We start from the raw sequence: 17,631 nt of genomic DNA on the forward strand, positions 1-17,631 counted from the left end.
GTGAGTTTAAGAGGTCCGCTGGACTTCCAATGGAAGATGCTCAGTAGGCAGCAGGAAATGCGAGACTGAAGGCAGAGAGAGAGAGAGAGAGAGAGAGAGAGAGAGAGAGAGAGAGAGAGAGAGAGAGAGAGAGAGAGAGAGAGGTTAGAGCTGGATACAAAGATCTGAGAACTGTCTTCTTAGAGGTGAGAACTGAGTCCATGGAAGCAGAGGAGAGAAACGGATGAGAAGACACCCGCTAGCAGCTGACAAGGATGAAGACAAGGAAAGAAGCCTTGAGAAGAAGCAGCAGGAGCAGTAACCAGAAGAGAGAAGCGTCACAAAAACCTAGAGAGGGCATCAGTAGGAGCATCCACAGGGTCAGAGGCAGAAGAGGAGTGAAAAAGGATAAAGAACGAGCAGAGGCCTATGGGTGTGGTGATTAAGAGACCACGGGTAATTCTGGACGAAGCAGTTTCAATCAAGAGAAAACAAAGAGAAACAGCCAAGATCCGAGCAGAGATTAAGGAAGTAACTGAAAACAAGGCTACAACTGAAATGAATAAAATGCAGAGCAGATCATTTTGAAGAGACCAACAGACAAATGGTTAGCCCTCATCAAGGAAAGGAGAGAGAAACCCAACGACCAAAATGAGAAATGAAGAGAGCTCACAGGAAGACAGAGGGGCAGGGATACACAAGACACCAGGGATATAAAAAAAAATCGACACAAAACTGACCAAAAAATGAAGGGAGCTCATGAGAATAAAAGAAGTCAAGACATCATGAGACAGTATACATTTTGAAGTAAAAATATACTTCTGATACATCAATGGGTCAGTCATCTTGACGTGGTCAAAGCCTCCCACAATTCAGATCACAAATATCCTCTTTTCCTGTGGCATTCTTGGCCCATACACATCACAGGTTTGTTTGCAGTCTATTTGGGAGTATTTTATATTTTGCTTTTTACTTGGCCCATAAAACAAAAATATAAAATATATTATTGAAATATATTTTACATATAACTACATGAATTATAAATATATATTATTAAAAACTATCATCAGAACCAGGTAAAGATACCTCAAAGCCAGGAAATCAACACAAGACAGACCACAAGAGAAAAATAACATGATCCTATCATTACATTCAGAAAAAGCCTTCAATAAAACCCAACATTCCCTTGTCTTTTTAATTATTTTTTGTTATTCTGATTTCTCACAAACGCCAAAATGAACATTTTCATATTAAAATCAGCTTGTCTGGTCTTTCTCCCCTCTATGAACTTCTTCCTTTGCATTCTGCACTTCTATGCATTCTGAATGCTTCACTAACATTATTTTCTCTTCTGGGGAGGAGGGGATGGTAGGAGGTTGCTATCACTAACCTCCCTCTCCTAACCCTCTCACCCCCTCCAAAAAAATGCGAAATCTTTCCCTTGTAAAGCAAAACAAATCTACCTGTTGACTATGCAAATGTATGTCTCTGTTATGCACCCCTAGTCCACCAGAACTTCCACAGGTAGGCAACAGACTGCATCACTGGGCTTCTGGAGTCTCGGCAGGGCCATTTCATAAGTCTTTCAAAGCTGTTTTGGGGGGGTGGGGCAGAGAGGGGCTGTTTGGTTGATTTTACAGTGTTAAAGTCACTAGATAAATTGTTCTCCTGTCTCTACTCGCTTTATTCTGCAGCCCACCTTTTATCATTTCTTACAGCGCAATAATATCCCATTAATTCACATCCCATAATTTGCTCAGTCACTGATGGGCACTCTCTTAGTTTCCAGTTCTTTACCACAACAAAAAGTGCTATTAATGTTTGTGTACACCTGGGTTCTTCCCCTATTTACCTAATCTCTTTGGGGATAGATGCCAAGTAGTGGTATTGATAGGTCAAAAAGTAATTGTCATTTACCTTTTTCAGTTCATGGATGTGAGGTAGAACCTCAACTATTTGTTTTTATTTTATTATTAATGATTTGGAGCATTGCGATGGTTGACAGCTAAGAGCTAACATTTATATGGCACACACAGTAAATGTGCCTGCACTGTGCTAAGAACTTCACAGACATAATCTCATTTGATCCTAGCATTAACCCAGGGCCGAGGGGGGTTAGGACGGGGCAGGGGTGCTATTATCATCCTCATTTTATAGATGAGGAGACTGAGACAAACAGAGGTCATGTGACTTACCCAGGGTGGCGCAGCCACTTGGGTCTGCCCAAGTTCAAACTCAGCACTCATTCCACGGCCCCACTGGCCGCTCTGAAAACTTGCTTTTCTTGCATTCAAATTGCCTGTTCATTTAAGCATTTAAAGCATAGGGGAATGGTTCTTGCTCTGATATATTTACATTTGCTTCCTATCTATCTTAAATATAGAATCTTTATTAAAAAATTTGCTGCAGATTTTTTCCAAGTTCACTATCTTCCTCCTCACTTTCGCTGAACTGATTTTGTGCATGCATCTCTTTTCAGTTTGTTGTAATCGAACTGTTTTATCTTGGGTGGAACTCTCCGGTCCTGGTTTGGTCAAGCACTCTTCCCCTAGCCACGGCCTCTTCCCATCCTCATTCTCCTGACCTCTCTGCACAGTGCCTGGCACATAACGGATGCTTAATAAATGTCTACTGAACTGAACTGAACTGAAGCAGACTCTTCATTCTGCTGCAGGAGGGCAGGGCCTGCTTGATTTTCGTCAGAACGCAGCACCTGGCAAAGACCAGCTTCTCCGCAAACACACACGGGACCTCATCGTGGTCTTTCTCCAGCGGCCCTGTTGGCTGGTCTGGTTAAGTTCTGAGCCCTCAATGAAGGAAGGCTTTGGGAGCTATTTAATACTCCATGCTCCTGCCCTCCAGTCAGAGGCGGGAGGGAGCTGAGAAGGTGTGGAGTCCCTCTGACAGATGAGATTTCAGGCTACTGGAAAGTAAAGTCAAAGTAGATGCAAGAAAGGATGTACAAATGAGATAAACATAAGGTAGTCTTTTTTCTTTTGGGGGGCGGGGAGCAGGCAGACAATAGCACTGAGAAGGAAATGCATGCCAGGCACAAGAGACAGCCTTTGCAAAGGCAAAAAAAAACCAGGAGGTGGAACATAGCAGGAAACAGCAAGAGAGCCAACTTGGCTGTTCCATGGAGTGAGTGTGCGTCCAGAAGGAGATGGGCCCAGACACAAGAGACACGGGAAGCAGAACCAGCAAGGCGACTTGGCCACTGATTGAAGGGGGCGGAGATAAATAGTAAACGACCGAAGGGGCAACCGGGCCGGTGCCAAGTGAGGAAGCTCAGGAGGGGCCGGAGGAAGCATATGAAGCGCTAGCACAGGCCACGGTCACCCACCGGGGACAGAACCTTGGCGGCTGCACCGGGGGTGAATTCAGAGATGCCTGCAAAGACTTACGTGAACGGATGCAAAGTGAATGCAGTAAGCCGAGCCAAGAATGGGAATGGAAAGAACTAGCCAACACAAAAGCATCCAAACTGTACAGAACGAGCCGGCGACCCCTCCGTGGCGCCCTCTGCAGAGGTGGGGGCCCACACGTCCGGAACACCGGACAGAACATTTCACCTGCTTAATGCCTCACTAGGGTTTACTGATTTTCTTCCTTTCTTTTTTTTTAGAAAAACACTGTCATTAGGAATGGGAAGGGGGAAGGAGAGGGACACAGGAAAATCTTAGACATCAATAAAACTCTATTTTACAAACCTTTAAAGAGCATCTGAAGATGGGAATCCGGGCCTGCTACTGCCAAGCCCAGCCCCTGGCACTATGCCTTACTCCCCCAGACTTCGTGCACACATCCTCACAGACGCTCCTTCTGTGCATTATGACTGTCCATTGCTTCTACTCCTTCTGACCTGAAGTGCCCAGGGGACAGAGAACAGGTGTTACCTAACATTTCTTTCACCCACATACACCAACCCTCCCGGGCAACCTACAGGCAGGAAGACAGCTGATAACAGCACAGTGCAAAGAGCATGGGGTTTGCAGTCAGAGGACCTGGGTTTTGAATTCCAAGCGTCCTCTTAAACAAGTTACTTAATCTTTCAGGGGTTCACCATCACCTGCCAAAGAAGGCAACCGGGCCAGATGACCTATAAGGTCCCTTTAGCCCTAAATGTAGTCTATGTATCCTAATAGCTAGCATGTATATAGAATTTTAAGGATTTCAAAGCACCAGACATATATTATCTCACCACTCTGTGATGTAGTACTATCCCCATTTTGTTAGTGAGGAAACTGAAGCTGAGAAGTGAGTTGCCCAGGTCCTGTAGCTAGGACGGAGGCAAGGTGTGAGCTCTGGTGTTCCTGATTCCAATCCAGTTAGGGCCACCTCACTGAGGAATGTTTGCTGAATGAGTCATTGAACAAGGCTGATTTTGCCACCGTCATTCCTTCTAGTCCCCATTCCAGGTTTATCAAGGATCCTCTAAATGATGCCATTCCTGCCTCCAGGCCATCAGCCTGACACAATCAACCCCTCAAAATCACTGAACACTCTCCCCCTCTCAAGACTAGAATAACTCCTAAAATCCATCCCACAACTTTCACAACAAAATCTGAAAATGGAAGGCATTCTTCCTCATGCACCTTCACTCAGCAGACTACTCAGAACGCCTTAACTAGTAAATATTTAATCTGGATAGTCTTCATACTGGTTCCTGTATCTATAGTTTTCTCCCAATCAAAGCTCAGAGTGGGAAGGGACCTCAGTGGCAGGAGCCACAGCTGGACTCTTGAAAAAACCTTCTGGCTGGTCTCCCTGACTCCAGTTCATCCTCCACTCACGATCCGGATGCTTCCTACCTTCTTCTTCCATCCAACTCCCCAGCTCTTCCCCTAGGATACAGCGATCGGCCCCCCACACTGGCTGTTCTTCACGTAAGACATTCCAACCCTGCCCTAGACCTAGGGTTCTCTCCCTTCTCATCACCTACTCCTGACTCCCTGGTTTCCTCGGATTCTCAGCTAAAATCTGTTTCCTCCTTAATACTGGTGCCTTCTCTCTAAGATTATCTTTGATTTATCCTGTCTGTGGTGGGTGGGTGTGTATATATCTATATCTTGTGCATACCATGTTGTTTGCATGTTATAATCATCACCACCACCTACCCCGTTAGACTGGGAGCCCCTGGGAAGCAGTCTTTTGCCTTTCTTTGTCCTCAATGATTAGTACAGTGCCTAGCACACACACAGCAGGCACTTAATAAATGCTTCTTGACTTGACACCCAACGAGTGGTCACCCAGGTGTTGTAGAAAGACCTTCACTGAGAGGCAACACACTGCTAGAATGTATGACACACTGCTATTCAGTAGTTCAGTCACGTCCTACTCGTCAGGAGCCCACGAACCATAAAGCCCATGGAGTTTTCTTGGTAAAGATACAGGAGTGGTTTGTCATTTCTTTCTCCAGTGGATTAAGGCAAATAGAAGTTAAGCGATGTGCCGAGGGTCACACAGCTACAAAGTGTCTGAAGCCAGATTTAGACTCCAGGCCGGGCGCTCTATCCACTAAGCCACCCTGTTTCCTGTATGGTACATAGTAGGTGCTTATCAAATGGTTGTGAATTGACTGATTCTGTTTGACTTTGTCAACTCCTCGGTTGGGGACTGAATAAATAAAGTTCCTCTCACCCAGTGCATGGATATAGCATCAAGAAGTACTTCATCAGTGCTGTGATAACCAGGATTTCTATAGCACTTCTTCTCCCTTGCCCCCCCAAACAACTTCAATTTAGATCATTCGTTCAGAGAACGTGGTTTTAACTAAGATTTTATAAAGCAAGGGCTCTTAACCTGGGGTCCCTTAACGTGTTTTAAAAAATATTTTGATAAGTACATTTCTTAGTATCTGGCTTCCTTTGTAATGCTGTGTATTTATTATGCATTTAAAAGCATTACTCAGAGAAGGCAACCATGAGGTTTCACCACACTACCAAGGGTCTGCTGTGTAAATGCAGAAGCCAAGTTTTAATCCAGGCTTCCCAAACATACTCCAGTCCTGTGTTCCTCAGTACTCAAGACACTTTCCCCTCCCCTCCCCACCCCACCCCCCTCAATACGAAATAGAGATTAAGTTTTGCAACACCTCAAAAAGACAGCTGAGTTACTTACTAAATAACTCCGCACCCCCCCCATACACACACCCCATCCTCCCTAGACAAGCGTCTTGCAGCTCTTGAGGGTACGTGTACCCAGCACAGGAAGCCCTGGTTCACATGAAATTGTCTAGTCACAGTCTAGGGCAGAGCTAAAACCCAGAGACGTGACTTAGAGAGACAATCCACCCTGGCCACCTGCCTGACCCGTCAACCAGTCCACAAAACCAGTTCACTGGCGTGCCAATTTCAATTCCCTCCCTACACTTCCCAGTAGGTACAAACTGCTCCAGAAGGGCCCCTCCCAGCTTCTTCCCCACATTCCCCAAGTCTTACTCACTCCCTCTTCTCTTTCAGCTCTTGTATGTGTGTATGGGAAATATGGGAAAAGGTAGTAGTACTCAGCTACTCCGTGTGTGTGTGTGTGTGTGTGTGTGTGTGTGTGTGTGCGCGTGTGTGTGTGTGTGCGTGCGTGTGTGTGTGCGTGTGCGTGCGCGTGTGTGTGTGCATGTGTGCGCGTGTGTGCGTGTGTGTGTGTGCGCGTGTGTGTGTGTGCGCGCGCGTGTGTGTGTGCGTGCGCGTGTGTGCGTGTGTGTGTGCGCGCGCGTGTGTGTGTGTGCGCGTGTGTGTGTGCGCGCGTGTGTGTGCGCGTGTGTGTGTGCGTGCGCGCGCGCGTGTGTGTGTGCGTGTGTGTGCGTGCGTGTGTGTGCGCGCGCGTGTGTGTGTGTGTGTGTGTGTGTGTGTGTGTGTGTGAAGGCTTCAGTTAACTCAAATACCAGAGAGAACAAGAGACAGAGACAGAGATAAAACCATATCTATCTATAAATACAGATGTGAATATATTTATATAGCTATCTATAAGCACTGTATACATACGGGGTTTCAGTTCCCCAAAACCTTTACACATGCACACACACACACCCCCAGTGGTGGGCAGCATAAGTCCTACTCTCTCTATTTTACAGAGGAGGAAACTGAGGCTCAAATCTGTTAAGAGCCTTGCCCAGGGTCTCATTACCCATAAGTGGGGGAGGTAAAATTTGAATCCAAGCCTTCTGTGTCCAAGTCAGCTTTGAAAAGATTAAGCCCTAAGGTGAACTGGGGGTGAGATATGACCCTCTTTGTTCATTCCCCCACCACAGCCTAAACCACTGAAAATCACCCAAAAGTCTGTAATACCCTAATTCACAGAAAAGAGAATTCTTTTTAGGTTACATAACAAAATATCCCAAGATTCCTACTGTTTAAATGTGACTCCCCAAGGAAGTATGGGTAGAAAGTGGTCAAAGGAGTCTGTCTACCTAGAATATGTGACTTAGAGAGGAAATGAAGCCTAAAATGCCCCAAAGGTCTTGAGTACTTCCTGGCCACCTCCAAGCCTGGCCACCTGTGCCCCTGGGGGTAGGCCCCCCAAGCGCTGCCTGTGGCAGAGATCCAGGCCTCCCCCACCGCAGGCAGCTACTTCAGACACGTTCCACTCCTCCCTCTCACTCCTTTCCTTCTCTAGCTTCAATACGCAGTGACCAGATCAACGGTATCATCCATGCCTGTTAAAGGCCCGTCAGGAGTTGGCCCCATTCTTAGACTTGGCCTGGGCCGAGACCTCATGGGGTGCTGCCTGGCACAGAGTAAGTGATATGCACACATATACATACATGTACACACATGCATATCTAGAATATACAAATATGTGAGAGCATGTAAATTCAAACTCTAATCATCACTAAACGCTTTGCTCTTCATTCTGAAATCAGACCTAGTTTTAGTCCTTGACGTCCACAGTGAGGAAAGGAATTTTACAACCCTGATGTGACAGAAGTGAAGATGGAGAGCTGCAGGGTGGCAAGGCGTCCCAGGTCCTTGGGGGTACTCCCCATGACGCCCACCAGCCTCCTGCTCTCTTGCTGGGGGAAGGCTGGGAAGAAAAGCCAGGAAGGAGAAGCCCCTCCATTGCTTCTCACTCTCAGGAGGAAAGCAGGCCGAAGAGAGTCCAGAGGGAGCAGCCAAAGCCCACCCCAGGAGGAACTGAGGCCCCCAAAGGACAAGAGAAGGCTCTGCAGGAGGCAAGTTTCTGGGATGAAGGTTGTTTGTACATCGGACCTGGCAAAGGGCCTGCCCTGGCCCACGGCAGGAGCCCTGAACTTTGCTCCCTAAGAAGGGTGGGGCAGGGGCTCTCCAACTATTCTCCTCCCTCCCTTCCTTCCAGAGAGAACTTTAAACCAAGGTGTCCCCTTCTCTCTCCACACACTGGGCAGTGGCGCCAGCGCCGGACACACCTGGCTCTTGCTCGGAATGAGCTAAGCCAGCACCTAAAGGGAGCCGATTCTGCGGGGGGGTCAGTCAATCGCCAACAGGCAGGTTAAGCACTGCCCTAAGCAATGGGTCTAAGAGGAAGTCAAAACCAGCTTTGATCCTGGAGGGACTCACGTGGCACTCAGAATAAAAGCCAGCATCCACGAAGCGCTCTGCTCTAAGATTTGCAATGTGCTGGACAAGAAATCTTCACCCTATTTTACAGATACGAACTGAGGCAGAGGGAGGCTAGGTAACTTGCCCAGGATCACAAAGCCAGAGAGTGTTTGAAGCTGGATTTGAACTTGGGTTTCCCTCACTTCAGTGCTAGCACCCTTGCCTACTCATTGCTGGTCCCCGGCGGTCAGGACACAGCTTGCCAAAGCTCTGCACAAACAAGCCCGACATAGAATACACTAGGACAGCATCACTGGGCATTGGGAAAGGCTTCTGGCAGAAGGGAGATTTTAGCAGGGACTCAAAACAACTGAGGCAGCAGGAAGTAGAGCCCAGGAAGGAAGCAGGAGTCCCTCCAACGTGGGCAATCCCACCAGTACTGATTAGCAGCCTACGACTCATCATCAGTCTTGGCTTGAAGACCTCCCCTGAAGTGGCTCCAGGGTCAACTACTCCTCCAAGGACACTGGTACAGAGGAAAGTGGACTAATCCTGCCTCTGCCACTAGCAACTTTGTGAATGGAGCCTCTCTGGGCCTCAGTTTCCTCATCTGTAAAATAAAGGGACTGGGCCAGATGATCTCTAAGGTCACTCTAAATCTATGATCCTAAGGTCCCTACATTTACTCCATCGTGGTCACGAGAAGAGGAGCCGAAGTAATAACAGTAAAGCAAACAGCACCTTCCTTGTACTGCGCACAGGCACATATGTGTGTGTCTACGCATATATATATACATACACACACACACATATATGTATGGCATCTATATTTACAAAACAATTCACCCTTACAGGTGGTAACAGAACCTACATCCAGGTAGGTAAGGCTAGAGGACCCCCCTGCCACAACAAAAGGAAGAAGAGGCCAGACCTTGCTGTCAATGCAACAATCCCAGAAAACTTGCCTCCTGCCCTAGGGCACTGGGGGGAGGGGGGGGGGCTCCCCAGGTGCATACGCAGGGCTCACACTGGGACATCAGTTGGCCTTCTGGTGGGATTAGGAGTGAGGTGACCCGAGATGTACTGCCCCATCAGTCACAGGGGGCATCTGCCTGACCACCACAAACTATGTGAAAGAATCTGGATTTGACATGCTCAGTTCTCTTAGGATCACAGATTCAGAGGGCTCTCTGGTCCAAAGACAGTCAGGAGCCAAATTAAGGGGCCATTAAGGGGAGCCACTGTGCATAAAGTGTAGGATCTGGAGACAGGAAGACCCAAGTTCAAATCCAGCCTTAGACATTTACTAGCTGGGTGATCTGGTGACTGGGTAAGTCCCTTAATTACTGCCTGCCTCCGTTCCCTGACCTGTAAAATGGCGTTAATAATAGCACCGACCTCCCAGGATTGTTGTGAAAATTAAATGAGACAATCTGTAAAGCACTTAGGACAATGCCTGGCATACAGTAGGTGCTCTATCGATGCTTACTTCCTTCCATTACTCTAAGTGACTCGCCCAGAGTCAGAAGTAGTAAATGGTGGAGCCAGAAAGTGAGCAGAGGTCAGATGTGCAGCGACTGCAGAGCAAAGATCTTCATTCTCCCTATTCACTGCCCCCCAGCAGAGTCAGAAGGACGGCTCCCACGCAAGTCGGGACAGTCCAATATGGCCCATGACAGTCTCAATTGCATCTGGCCCGCATGAACTTTTAATCGAACATTTGATTTACACTTTTTAAAGTTGCCTCCACGGGCACCTGGCACTTGGCAGCATTCACAAGCTCCCTTCCTTCAAGGCCCAACTCAGGGCCACCTCCTACAAGTATTCTTGGCACCTCCCCCCTTTCCTCCAGACAGCAGGAAGCTCTCAGAGTAGTAGGAAGCTCTTCATAGTACTTTGTCTGAACTTTTCCTTCCCATTTACTTCACTATCCCTTAGATGAGTTTATTTGGGTATTTGTCTTCCAATTAAATAAAAATCAACAATTCATTAGGTGCTTTTCATTAGCCAAAGGTACAAAATCTGTGGCTGCCTTGGCATTCCTCTCAACACAGTGCCTTTCTCAGTAGCTTGGCCCCTCCTGGATGGACACTTCCCCAGCGGCACCAATTTACACACTCCACCTAAAGCCTGGTGTGATCAGCTTCTGAAGAGGCATCCTGGGCCTCAGAATTCTAGCATGCAATGAAGCTGGTGGGAGGGAGATGGGGGAGCAGCTCCCAAAGGATGGCCTAGGGGCTGAGATTCTTCAAAGGTTCTGAAAAGTGGAAACTCTATCTTCATCATCATGCAGATTTCTGATATGGTAAATATCAATCGATGTAACCCACACAAACAAGAACGCTTTGGGATCCTCAATAATCTTCTCGGGGTCCTAGGACCCAAAGGTTTGAGAACAGAGGAGGTGGGAATTTCTGGAATTCCAGAAAGGACATAAGTACTGGCTCAGCTTTAATTTCCTCTCATTCATTTGGGAAAGCATTCCATCAAGTTCCCCACCTAACAGGACAGAACTAAAGAACCTGGTATCACAACAGCACCTTTCAGAGCCACGACACGGGGATCCCTCAGCCTTCAGCGGTCCAATCTGCCTGTGAGGAGCAGCTGGTGTCTGTCATGAAGTTGGCTGGCCTGGCAGGGCGTGTGGGGCCCCTGGGACACTCAGAATTGGCCCTTCTGAGGACCCAGTTCTCCTCCAGGTAGAGCAGCTGCTTTTGTCTTTTTAAAGCTCCTCCAACTCTTGCCATTCCAAGCAGAACAGCTAACCACTGCAGCCAGGCAGAGTGCCTTGCCTCCTGGCCTGTGGGCCCTGCTCATCTCCCTACAAACACTGAGTGGAAAGGAAACAGCAAAGGCCCCCGAGGCACAAACGTGGCCCATTTTCACCGTCCTCAAGGCAGGCTCAGGAGGGCTCCCGCCCCCAGGCCACAGGCCTTCCTGCCCAACAACAGGGACCTACCAGATTACTGTGGTGGGGGTAAGGCCTGTCAGCAGCTCTTCCACAGCTGCCTCCAAAGAGCCCATGAGAATTCTCTGATAAAGGGCCAGGCCCAAGTCCTTAGAGCACTGTCACCACCAAACCTGACTTAATCACTTCTCTTCGGTCTTGTCAAAGATCCTGAAATTCCTGCTGGGGCACCCCACTGCCCTCTCTTTAACATTCAGTTTCAAGAGCGCTAGTGCCAAATGTGGGCAGATGCAGAGGGGTAGGGCCCGGCGAGCCACACACAGGCCCCGTTCTGCACCCCAGACCCCGCATCCCAAAGTCCGAGGCAGATGGGTTGTATCGGAGGTGGCGGCAAAGTAAGGAGGGAAGAGATCACGGCACATGCTCTATTAGTTATATAGCAGCATTCCTTCAACCACTCTATAAGCACTTATTAAGTCTCTACTGTGTGCCAGACACTGAGATACAAATATACCCCCCCAAAAAAGTCAATGCTCACAAAAGTGGCTTCGGGGCTCATACTATCTAACTCCTTCATTTACAGGTCATGAGGTTCAGTGAGTAGCTTCCCCTCAGGAAGGATTGAAACTCACATCCCTCCAGTCACTGCTGTTTCCACTATACAACACAGTGTCTGCTCTCAAGGTGCTGGCATTCTCTCCGAGTGGAGAAAACCACGCATCCACGAAGCAGACCCAAACCACAGACAAAGTGGGGGTGGGGAGGAAGAGATCAGGATCAGCTAACCCCTGGAGACAGCCTCGGACCTGGGTCTTAAAGGGAAGGAAGGATTCCCCTAGTAGACTTAGGAAGGAAAGCAATCCAGGTGTGGAGGGAGGACAGTCTGAATGATGCTCTACACTTCATTGGTCCCTTCATTTGGTCTTAATGTCCTAAGAAGTTTAAAAATAAAAGCACAATTGGAAGTCTGTGAATACAGTGCCTAATATGTCCATACTCTTTGACCCAGGGACTCTGCTGCTAGGCACAGATCCCAAGATAAGGAGAAAGTATCCAAGGAACCACCGAAAAACTGAGAGCTGCACTTTTGGTGGGAGCTGAGAATTGAAACAAAGTAGATGGCCCATCGAGGGGAGAATTGGCTATACAGAGGTAGGGAATGTTACTGTGCTGGAAGAAAAAGACCAAGAGGCATGGAAAGAAGGACATGAGCTGATGAAGACTGAAACGAGCAGAGCCAAGCAAACCCTCAACCCAAGACCACACAATCACCGGCAATGGAAACGCCGGCCGCCAAATGACTGACCAGGGGCGCGGCAGAAGGCACCTCTGGTGCAGGGGCAGAGGTCCAGGGTGGGACACTGCATCTCTTTTCCAGTTTGGCTGGCTGCCTTTTCTCTTCTTTTCTATTTTTTTTTCTTTAAAAACATTCTGTTATGTGAGATGGCTCTCTGATAGGGGAATGAGAGGGATACAGAAGGAAATCTAAAAGATGTAAAAATAACAAGACAGCACCAAAAATATTTTTTTAAACGAAAACATCCATGAAGTGTCCTGTAATTAAAATTACACCACTTTTTAAGAAGTGAGCACCTGCTTTAGAAAAACTGTATCGACACATTAACTGCAACCACCAGAGGCCACAGGGCCAAGTACTGGCTCTGGAGGCGGAAAGCCCAAGACTGGATCCCAGTTCTGCCAGCCTGGGCCCTTCTCCTCCCGGGCCGATCTGCTCATCAGTGAAGTGGGGGTGGGAGGAGGTGGATGAGAGGAGCTCTCAGGCTCCTTCCGACTCAAAATCCTATGAAAAGAAGTCTGTATTCTGGAAGGCATGACTGAGGAAATCACAGAGCCAACCAACCATTTTTTTTTTTATTGAAGAGGAGAAAGGTGAAGAATGAGAATCTATTCATAATGGCTGCCTGTCTCCAAGAGTACCGTGACAAAATCCAGGTAACACAATTTAGCTCACACTTGGTCTGAACCAGCCTTAAATAACACAAAAGTCCCTGGGCCCCAGTGTCCCCGCACTTCTCCTTCCTTGTCACGTTCACCAATCCCTTCCAAGCACCCCACACTTTTTTAATCTATTGCCTCCCGTGTCATCTTCCCAAGAGCACCTGAATGCTATCGCAGCAGATTCCCACAAATGCAAACAATGGGAGACAGAGCTGAGCAACTCTGCTTTTGTGGAGTGGCCCATTTCTTTGAAACTCTCCTGGGTTTCTTTTAGGCATCCGAGATAGGAACAGCGCAGCCTTCCACTACCTAAGGAGCATGTGTTAACCCAGGCAGGAGGGATCGACAACGACTTCCTAGAGAAGGTGGCACTGGAGCTGAGACTCAAGAAAAGAGGGAGTCTGCGGTGAGAAGGGCAGGGCAAAGGCACAGAGGTGGGAGATGGGGCCATGTGTTTAAGGAGTGGTTCGGCTGGGCTGAGGTTTCCAGTCTAGAGGGAAGCACTGCATAAGAATGCCAGAAGGGCAGGATGAGGCCAAACTGGGAAAGGCTTCGAATGCCATGCAGCAAGACTTCTACTGGATTCGAAGCAAGTGTTCGTCACTCTTTTTGTGGCATGGACTCAGCACAAAACTACAGGGGACTAAAAAGGAAGCCAAGGATAATAGAATGTAGAGACGAAAATGTACAAAAAAAGCAAGTTCACAGGTCCCTGCTCCAGAGCTGAGGGAGAGCCAGGGGAGCTTCTGAAGCAGCAGAAGGACCAGGCCCGCTGGGGGCCACACCGATCCTGTGGCCCTGGTCACAAGTTAGGAGAGAAAAAACAAAGGCAAGCAGGAGGGAAAATGGAATCATTTCACTCTCGCTGGACAGTTCTTGCTCAATTCCTTTCCCTTCAAGTAAAAATTAATTCTCAAGTCTGACTGCTAAAGTTTCCAAATGAGCCTAAAAAAACATAAAAAGTTGAGGAAGGACAATCCCCAAGGAGATCCTTCAGCCCCCAAGCAGTCAGAGTATTACTTAGGGCAGCTGGGTGGCCCTGCTGATAGAGCGCCAGGCCTGGAAGACCGAAGCTCAAATCCAGCCTCAGCCACTTCCTAGCTGGGTGACCCTTACTTGCCTCAGTTTCTTCATCTGTCAAATGAGCCGGAGAAGGAAATGGCCAACCACTCCAGCATCTCTGCCAAGAGAACCCCAAGTAGGGTCACGAGAAGAGTCGAACACAACTGAACACCAACACGTCAGAGTACTGCTAACAGGTCTCCATGCTTCCTCCTCATGCTCCCTGAACCCAAATCACACAGGCTTCTCCTGATGAGGCTTCTCTGAAATGAGAGGCAGCAGAGTGCAGTGGCTTCAGAGCTGGCCCCGAAGCCAGAAGGACCTGGCTTCCAGAACCGTCTCCCCTGGGCACCTCTGCAGTACCCCAGGCTACTCTCAAAGAGACTAAATTGCCAGGTAGGTGCCAGCACAAAGTGGACAGAGGAATTTTCCACACCCACAAAATCACAAGTTCACAAGTCCCTGGCCCACGAAATGTTTATCAGGATGGAGGTGGGGAACCTCCTTTCCAACAGTTGTGAAACGGTGCTGAATATTCCTCTTCCTCCCCATGGCACTCCACAGAAGGGAACCAGGGAGTAGCAAATCACTTTCTTTTTCTAAGACTAATGCTGCTTTGTCAAAGACCAACCCTGAAGAGTTCTCTTATCAAGCACCTCCCAGGGAAGAAAAACTCGTTTGAAGTCTGTTAAAAAGGAGCACTGACACTGCTGAGCACGTCCTGAAGTTCTGAGCTCCCTAGTTCATTCATCCTCCTCAGAGAGCATTCCTCATGTTGTGGGGTTTACACCAGGGGACTTCTTTGTGGGGAATCCCTCTGCTCTTGAGGAACCGAGACTATGGGCAAAAGACTTAAAAGCCACATTAGTAAATGCATCCTGATGGAATACATGAATCATCCCTGACAAGCCAAAGGAAACAAAATACCAAAATACAACCAGAAAGAGAGCCAGCAAGCTCAGCTAGAAGAAACTTGCTCTTGATTTGTAAACTTTCTAATTCTCCCTACACCAGTGAATGTAAAGTGAAATAAAGTGACCGTCACTAGACAGGACAAGGAAAACACCCTCTCCAAGCCCGGCATCAGGAGAGCCCAGCACAAGCGATGCCAACAGACCTTCTCAAAGGACGATTTCACAACGTGGGTCAGCCTTCCTACCCTCTTGACCTCCAACAATGGACTTGGGTCCTTTTCCAATGCCCTTTCCCCTCTCATCCTGATATTTGTCCTCATTTTTCAACAGCAGGCCTTTTTGCTCCCAATTGCACCTATTGCACCTGGGGGGTAAAGACTCACTTAGCCCAGTTCAAACCAAGGAGTGTTTATTAATCACCTACTCTGTAGGCTTGTACCATTGCGGCAAGGAGGTCCTGCAGTTGGGGAGACCCGGCCCCAAGTGCAGCCTTAGACACGTCCTGGACAAGGGGCACCAGCCAAAGGCCCCCAGGAGCCCCCTCAGACTAGTTGAGAAGTAGTTGTGATCTGCACCGGTAGAGGAAGTCTTCTCAGCAGGAGCTCCCCGTACCCATGAAGTCACAAAATGTCAAATCCCTTGTGAGGGGGCTGACACTCTGGAGGGGATATCTTGGGTAAACTTCTAAATAAAAGCCGAGAGGGGAGAGAAGAGAGCACAAGAAATCTGCCCATCCGGAGGGGGTGGTGGAGACTCTAAGAGGCAGAGATGTAAAGCAGAGCATCACAGAGCTAGGGGGACAGTCTCTACAAGTATCGGAAGCGGGGAAGGGAACACCGAGTTTGGAGAAGAGGACCCAGAGCAGGCTGGCTGGAATGTGGTGTGTGAAATGTGTCTGTGAAGGCAGGCAGGCTAGGCTGGGATTGTGGGAGGCTGAGAAGTCTGTTCTATCCCAGAGACACTGGAGCAAGAGTTGGTAAAGACCAACTTTCTCAAAGATAAACTTTTTGCTCCTAAATCCCAAAACAATCTGAAAGCTGCCGACGCAAACTCTCCTTAAAGCCCAGCGGCTGGAGTTTCTCCTCCCCCCCAGCCCCCCCAGAAGGGTCGATGACCCACGGGAGGCATTGCAAAGCCAGGCACGCTGATGCGTCCCCCGGCCCTCGTCCGGCGGGGATGAGTCACGGGCTGAACCAACTTCCCCAACTCTGGCCCTGGGTCTGCGATGACACCGGGACGCTCGGCGCAACGGCCCGCGGGGGGTCCGGGGCCCCCTCCCACGTCTGGATCCCAAAGCACTCGCCAAAGCAGAACAAAGACGCTTTTCTGAACTTTTTAGACGGGATCGCGCTCTTGCACAACTCTCGGGCTGCGGGACGGGACAGTGCGCTTCTCGGGGGGCCGTTCCCCGGAGACCCCTGCTCATCCAGAGCCGGGCCCGCGGGCCTCCCCCTCCCCACAGGGCAGCGCAGGGGCTGCGACCACCCACCCGGGGCGCAGAAGTGGGCCGTGCCCCCCGGGGGGCTCCACACTTGCCCAAGGGCAGACCTGACGTCCCCCCGCCCCAAATGGGGGCTCAGGGTCTTCCCACACCTGCCTCGGGGCCAGCACCAGGTGCCTGCGCCCCGCCCGCCCACGACCCCCTCCCCAGGCAGGGTCCCGGGCTGCAGAGGGGTCTCCCAGCCCAGTCGGGGCTCTCGCCCGGGGAGGCCGGGGGGAGGGGGCGGCCCGGGCTTCGGACCCCAAAGCTCCGGGCTCCGAATCCTGAGGCCGGTGTACGGGGGTCTGGCGGGGGCACGGCGAGGGCAGAAGCCTGGAGGCTGGACCAAGAACCGCGCCGGGCTGGGGGCTGCGGCCCTTACCTGAGGCGGCGGCGGCGGGTGCGGGGCAGGAGGGGCTGCGCCCCGGCCCGGCCCCTGCCCCCGCCCCTGTCCCGGCCCGGCCCGGGCCCCAGGCGAGCGGACTGGCGGCCCCACGGTCGGGGCGGGCGGCTTGGGCGCAGGCGCGGACACGGGTCCGAGGGTCCGAGCGTCCGGGTCAGGGGCCGGGGCTCCGGGTCAGGCGAACTCGGCCTTCCCTCCCTCCTCCGGGCAGCGGCGGCGGCGGCGGCGGCGGCAGCGGGAAGCCGGGAGCGGGGGCGGGGCCGGGCCGGGAGGGGCGGGGCCGGTCAGGGTCAGGGGCGGGGCCAGGACGGCGCGCTCTAGCCCAGGGGTCAGCGGGGCAATTACCCGGATGCACTCGCGGCCCCGCCCCCCCCCCACCCGGCCCGGAGGGGAGGCGGGGAGCGCAGGAAGGA

At 50.2% G+C, this 17,631-nt stretch overlaps 1 protein-coding gene across 12 annotated transcripts in view; it reads right to left on the reverse strand.

Moving 5' to 3' along the window:
• The window catches only part of LRRFIP2 (LRR binding FLII interacting protein 2), a 98,437-nt gene extending 80,966 nt beyond the window's left edge, over positions 1–17,471 (reverse strand). For 3 of the 12 annotated variants that reach the window (XM_078152083.1, XM_020979535.1, XM_078152082.1), the window contains exon 1: positions 17,198–17,471. The gene's annotated coding sequence lies outside the window, so the exon portion shown is untranslated. The remainder of the gene's footprint in view (positions 1–17,197) is intronic. The other 9 variants (XM_078152087.1, XM_078152084.1, XM_078152085.1 and 6 more) reach the window with 5 other exon arrangements.
• Positions 17,472–17,631: the final 160 nt, after the last annotated feature.

The sequence above is a fragment of the Phascolarctos cinereus genome, unplaced genomic scaffold, assembly GCF_003287225.1.
Source record: "Phascolarctos cinereus isolate Bilbo 61053 unplaced genomic scaffold, phaCin_HiC Scaffold_4;HRSCAF=312, whole genome shotgun sequence".
In the NCBI taxonomy this organism is placed as follows: Eukaryota; Metazoa; Chordata; class Mammalia; order Diprotodontia; family Phascolarctidae; genus Phascolarctos; species Phascolarctos cinereus.